Source organism: Tinamus guttatus, unplaced genomic scaffold, assembly GCF_059628265.1.
Source record: "Tinamus guttatus ecotype Peru unplaced genomic scaffold, ASM5962826v1 Tinamus_guttatus_pri_ptg000618c, whole genome shotgun sequence".
In the NCBI taxonomy this organism is placed as follows: domain Eukaryota; kingdom Metazoa; phylum Chordata; class Aves; order Tinamiformes; family Tinamidae; genus Tinamus; species Tinamus guttatus.
In genome coordinates, this window is record NW_028289152.1 from 506978 (window position 1) to 512809 (window position 5832).

The following is a 5832-nucleotide window of genomic DNA, read 5'->3' on the forward strand; positions in this document are numbered from 1 at the left end:
TAGCTTCAGCAAGTTATCAAATGTAAATATATGGGGTGTTCTTTGTGCAGAAGGTAAGTGCAAAAGCACAAGCATAAGAGGAGAATATTTTCCTTGCAGCTGTTTTTGCTGCTTTGTGCATGCATGACCTGCAAATAGGGAAGTTGGAAATGTAGCATGAAAAGAATGCATTGCATATTGTGATTTGATGGCAATTTTGACTGCTTGTTACAGAGGTGGAAGGACCTTGGCAGCAAAGACCTGCATCTTACATTTATCCATCTCTCCTCCCCCGCCTTCTTTTTTTTGAAGGAAAGAACAACAACAAATATTTGAGAAATGGGGAGGAATGGAGAAATGGAGATATAAGTAGTGAGGAAAGATTTCTTTTTGAATGAATGAATGAATTGAATATTCAAAGAAACTGTGTTGCTCTCTTCCTCTCACCATGACAGAAAGCACATTTGGATGGGGAGTATCACGCCTGTGACTGAGTTTGTTCTCGTGGGATTTCCAAACCGCTATGAAGTGGAGATCATCTTCTTTGTGGTGTTCCTGCTCGTTTATTTAGTGACTGTCTTGGGAAATGCTCTTGTCATTGTACTGGTCTATACAGACTGCCATCTCCATTCTCCCATGTATTACTTCCTCAGCAATTTGTCCTTCATTGAGATGTCCATGACTTCCTCTGTTGTTCCAAAAATGCTGGCAAACTTCCTGTCAGAGAAGAAGACCATCTCCTTTGCTGGCTGCTTTAGCCTTCTCTACTTATATTTCTCCCTGGCTGCAACAGAGTTCAATCCTCTTAGCCATCATGTCCTATGACCGCTACGTGGCAATATGCCACCCCCTGAGATATCCCACCATCATGACGGAAAGGATGTGTGGCCAGCTTCTCCTGGGTGTGTGGGTGGGTGGCGTGGTCTTGATCTTGCCATTAGCAGTCCTGAAAGCCAAGCTGCCATACTGTGGTCCCAATGTCATTGACCACTACTTCTGTGACAGTGCACCTCTCCTGCACCTCGCTTGCGCGGACATCTGGGTTGCTGAGCTGAGGGGTTTTGTGGTGTCCATTCTCCTGCTCCTCGGCTCCTTGGCACTGACTGCGTTCTCCTACACCTGGATCATTTTGACCATAGTCCGTATCCCATCTGCCCAGGGCAGGCAGAAAACCTTTGCCACTTGTGCTTCTCATTTCACTGTTGTTTCCCTGGGTTTTGGCATCTCCATCTTCATCTGTGTCAGGCCTTCCCACGTGAACCCTGGACACCTCAACAAAATCCTCTCTGTTCTCTCCAGCATTGTGACTCCTCTTTTAAATCCCTTCATATTCAGCCTAAGGAAACAGCAAATGAAAGAAGCCTGGAAAAATGCTTGGCACCATTGCCTGGGGATGACTGAGGAGGCCAGAAAGCCATGAGAATCATTGTGGCTTGTAGGAAGTCAGTCCTTGACAAATCTCAACAGGATCTCAGCATTCATGGTGTCTTCCGTCAGAATGTGGCCCGTTACAGCCAATGTTGAGGAATAGCACGTCTCAAAGGTCAGCTTCACGGCAGCACTGTTGTGTCAGGCCCCACCAATATTCTCTTGCACTTTAGGCAGTGATGGATGTCTGTTTGGATGGATGTTTTGCGCGCACAGCCATGGCCATGTGCGTGCAGTTGCAGTGCCCGACTAAGCCAAGACCCACGGTGAAAGGAGGATTCATCTTTGTTTCACAGTCTGCGTAGCGCAAGGGCAGCCCCTGAGCACCCCATGCAGTCCCTCTCCACCGCAGGGCCAGCCCTAGCTTGGCCCGTGGTGACGAGGGTCAGACCCCTCTGTGACATGGGCTGTGCTCACAGGGGACATCCCGTGTCACAGGCACAGCAGTCAGAGCGCACGCTGCGACCTTTCCTCACACGTCGCAACGAGCCTGGGAGAGCCCACGCGCTGGGACTGCTCTCGGCTCTGCTCTGCTGCGAGGAGCCCACGACCCTGAGCGGGAACCAGCGAGGGGCGGCCAGAGTAGCACAGGGCTGAGGTGACGTGTACAGGAGGAGCAGGAGAGGAGCTGTTTCCTCATCACCTCCTGTTTGCTCTTCATCCAGAGCAAAGAAACTAGGATGGAGCTCTGGGACCCTGGCCATGGCAGGTCCCATGGGCAGCCATTGCCAGTGCTGCCAGCACACGGTAAGGCCTCTGGGAGCTCTATCTCGGGAAGTCTCACGGAGATCATGAACTGTCAACATGGCTGTGGAAAGCCTGGGGCTGGAGGAGCGTGAATGGGGCTGGAACTGCTGCCAGAGCCCAGGCTCATGGTCCCCTCTGCCTCACTTGGCAGTGTGGCTGCCAGGACTCCTGGCTCCCAACCCTGACGCTATACCCATTGTCCCGGGACACCCCACTCAGGAGTCCCTGCCACAGGGGTCTACCTGCGAGAAGGAGAAGGCCTACCTGAGCTGCCAGGCCTCCCCATTAATGCCATCTCGATCTCAGCTGCTGAGACCCTCTCAGGGTTGGACTCAGTTTGCTCATTGAGTATGACTGCAGGTGTCACCTCCTTGGTTAACCATGTGCTGCACGTTTGTGAGCCGGGCCACACAGAGCCTGATGTGTCTTCCACTTCTTTTTCCAGAGACCCTTGCTATCTGGGAAGGAGTCTCCGAGTACATTCGAGATCAGCTGATGCTGAACAAGGTGGGTCTGCCATCCTGCATCTCCCCCAGAAGCCCTTCTTCTGCTTTGGAGGTATTTGAGGGATGAGTTCTCTATGTTTCCTAGCATTTTTTTGAGAGCATGGAGAAGAAGGGGAATGAAAACACCTCAAGTGCTCTTCTAAAGACATTCTCCAAGGGTTCTCCAAGGCTTTCCCCACTTCATCCCCTTTGCACAGCAGGATTGAGCAGGACACTAAGCTCCATCCTCATGCAGCTGACCAGTCAGAAGCCTCTTCAGCTAGCACTCGAATAATGCTTTTCTTCCTTCCTCTTTGCAGGGAGTCAGAGTTATTCGGCTTGGCACCTTTGGTGTGGTGATGGAGCAAGTTCCTGTTAGGAAATACGGCCTCATGACTGTTCACAGACCCGTGTTCAATCTTTCAAAGAGTATTGCGGAGGTTCACAGCCGCACCTATGATAAGGCCTATGCTCCTGGTAAGAGGACATACTGAAACTTGGGCTTCCCTTTTTTTGGGACATCTTTGAGCAGGGCATAAATTCTATTCAGCAGTAACTGTTAGAGCTCCAGACTTCCATCACCACGTTCTCCAAACAGCTTCCATTTGTAGCTCTCAGGACCTCAGCATGGCGATTACCATTATACTCCCTCTCTCCCTGACCTCATTTTAGCTGACATTCTGTAAAGGCAAATAGCAGCATTCATGCTGCTTTTTCCCTTCCCCTTGCACCTTGTAGTAGGCCAAAGTCAGCTTTACAGAGCCCTCAAATAGAGAATGGGACACCAGTGAGTTTTTTTTTTTCCTTCTTTCTATCATCCATGTGACATGGGCCCGTGAAATCTTTCTCAATGTGGAAAGGACAGAGTTTGGCCCAAGTCCTGTGACCTGGCACCCATTAAGGCAACCTTCCTCCTCTCCTTGTCCTGCCATCGAGCCTCACATTCGTAGGAGATGATTGTATCCATTTCTTTCCAACTTTGTAGGGAAGAAGGCATTGCTGCCCACTTGGCACATCTGCTTGCAGAGTGCTTTGAGCATCTTCCCGCATGATTTTTCCCAGAAAGTGCGAGAAGTTCTTGAGCATCTGCTTGCTTGAAGACCACAAAGCTGTTGGTGCTGTGTTTCAGTGTGCTCTGCTAGTGACTTTGTTTCTCTTGGTCTGCTTCCTAGGTCATAAGCTTTGTGAGCCCCTGAAATTTGCTCACATAGCCGCATACGTCCTTCTTCCCCGTGAAACGGTGGAGGCTGGCGTAAAGGAGACCCTGCGTCTTTTCCGCCGCTGCATCAAGAGTGGGAAGAATGTTGTGTTTGTACTCAAGAACATTGGCATGCTTATAATTGAAGGGGCAGATGTGAAAATGCAATTTTACAAAGAGTTCCTGGAAAGACTTAATGGGACCGACCAGGTGCTCACGGCTCTTCTTGCGGTAAGTTCTCCAGTTCTCCAGTGCTCCCCGTTACCTTTTTGAATTCCCAAGGGAATGCAAGTCTACTGGCCTGCCATAAACTGTGGAAGGACATGGACAGTCCTGCCTGAGAGGAATGCCAGCTACCCGGACAGTTTGACTTGGGCATTCAGAGGACTTGGCAATGAAGTTGAACCTGTGCAGAAGTGTACTGGGTCCACTCAAGATTCATACAACCCAGGAGCCAATTTCAACAATCTCAGGAAAAAAGTCCAAGACAACAGGAGGCTTTGTGGGGTTTTTTTTTGTCCCACCAGACTTTGCTCCTTGCAAAAAGCCTTGCTTTCATGCCCCTTTTTGTGAGGATGTCCTCGGAAACTATTTTTCTCTAGAACATGTCTGGTATGGTAAGGCAGCAAGCTCAGTTGATTCCCCTTAAGCTGTTGAAAACTGTTCCTCTGGGCCCCCCCCGGAAGCTCGGCCTGGTATCCTCATGGGATAAAGTTGCCAGGGCAAATGGAGATGTCAGACCTCTCTGTCAACTTTGTGTTGACCTCATTCCCCTCTCTTTGACGTTGGAGGGCCTGAGTGTGTCTGGGATAAACTGCTCACAATATTGGATCCTCATGGTCCTCTTGCTCTGTAGCATTCCTAGTTCAGCGTGTAAATCAGTGATGAGTGCTTACCCCACTCTCTGGGCAGGAAGCAGAGGCACAGAACGAGCAAGGCCCAGAGGGAGAGAATGTTGGGAGAGACTGTGGGGTTAACCCCACATCTGACCCCTTCTTCATCAGCTGAGGAGGCATCAGGTCTAGACAGCAGGAAAAACACAGTGGCCCACTTAGTGAAATGCCTTCTCATGTGCTTGCCTCCTTTGATTTCTGCATTTGGAAAGACCTAAGCTAACTGACTCTCTGAATGCTGAGTCTTCCAAGAGGCCTGAGCATGTTCCTCCCCCTTCTCCTTTTTTTTCTCTCCACTTGTTATGGTGCATAACTGAGGGGCCGCTGATGGGAATAGAACAATTTAAATTTTCAAAAGCAGCTTCTTCTCTAAGCAGTAGAAGAGTTTGTTTCCCCTGTGAACACTTAGATAATTTTCTTGGTACCATGTCCCAGATGTCTGTCTCGTTTGCAGATGCCGCAGATGAGGAATTTGGTGCTGTCGGGCTCTGAAACTGCTCTTTCGCAGACCCACTCTGGTCATGTCATTGTCTTTCCCGAGTGAGTATGTTTCCTTCTTAGCCCCTGGCGGGCCAAGCAAGCAGCTGCTCATGGCATGTTTTGTAACCTTGTGTTTCCAAGCCTTGTGAAGGCTACTCAGAGAGCCATTCATGAGCAACCCTTTCGAATGTGCATCAAAGTAAAGGTTCCTGGCAGTTGCTACCTTGGGACATTGTCAAGTCTTCTGTTCTTCTGTGACATATGCATGAATGAAATGTTTCACAATGGTGTTTTCAAACACCACTTCAAACACCACAATTTTTTTTTTTTTTTTTTTTTTTTTGCGGAGGGGCAGAGAGCTACGTAGGCCAAAGTAAGGCCTGTACCTAGTCAAGTAAAAAGCTTTCTCCTGGCTTCCATGGTGCTAAGTGTTTTGTTCCATTACGTGTCTGGGAGATACAGGTTCTTTTTTACACATGCACGGAGATGAGCTTGGGAAGGCTGGCAAGTGATCCGGAGGGTGAGACAGCAATTAGAAAGGATGCTGGAAAGGAGTAGGAAAGAGGACTAAAGTGTTCTGCCTGAACAGGAGCAGGAACAGGAGATGGGTGATGATCCCAAG

At 49.3% G+C, this 5832-nt stretch overlaps 1 pseudogene; it reads left to right on the plus strand.

The window, feature by feature from the left end:
* Window positions 1-447: 447 nt before the first annotated feature.
* On the plus strand, window positions 448-1399 carry LOC148592328 (olfactory receptor 6J1-like; annotated as a pseudogene).
* Window positions 1400-5832: the final 4433 nt, after the last annotated feature.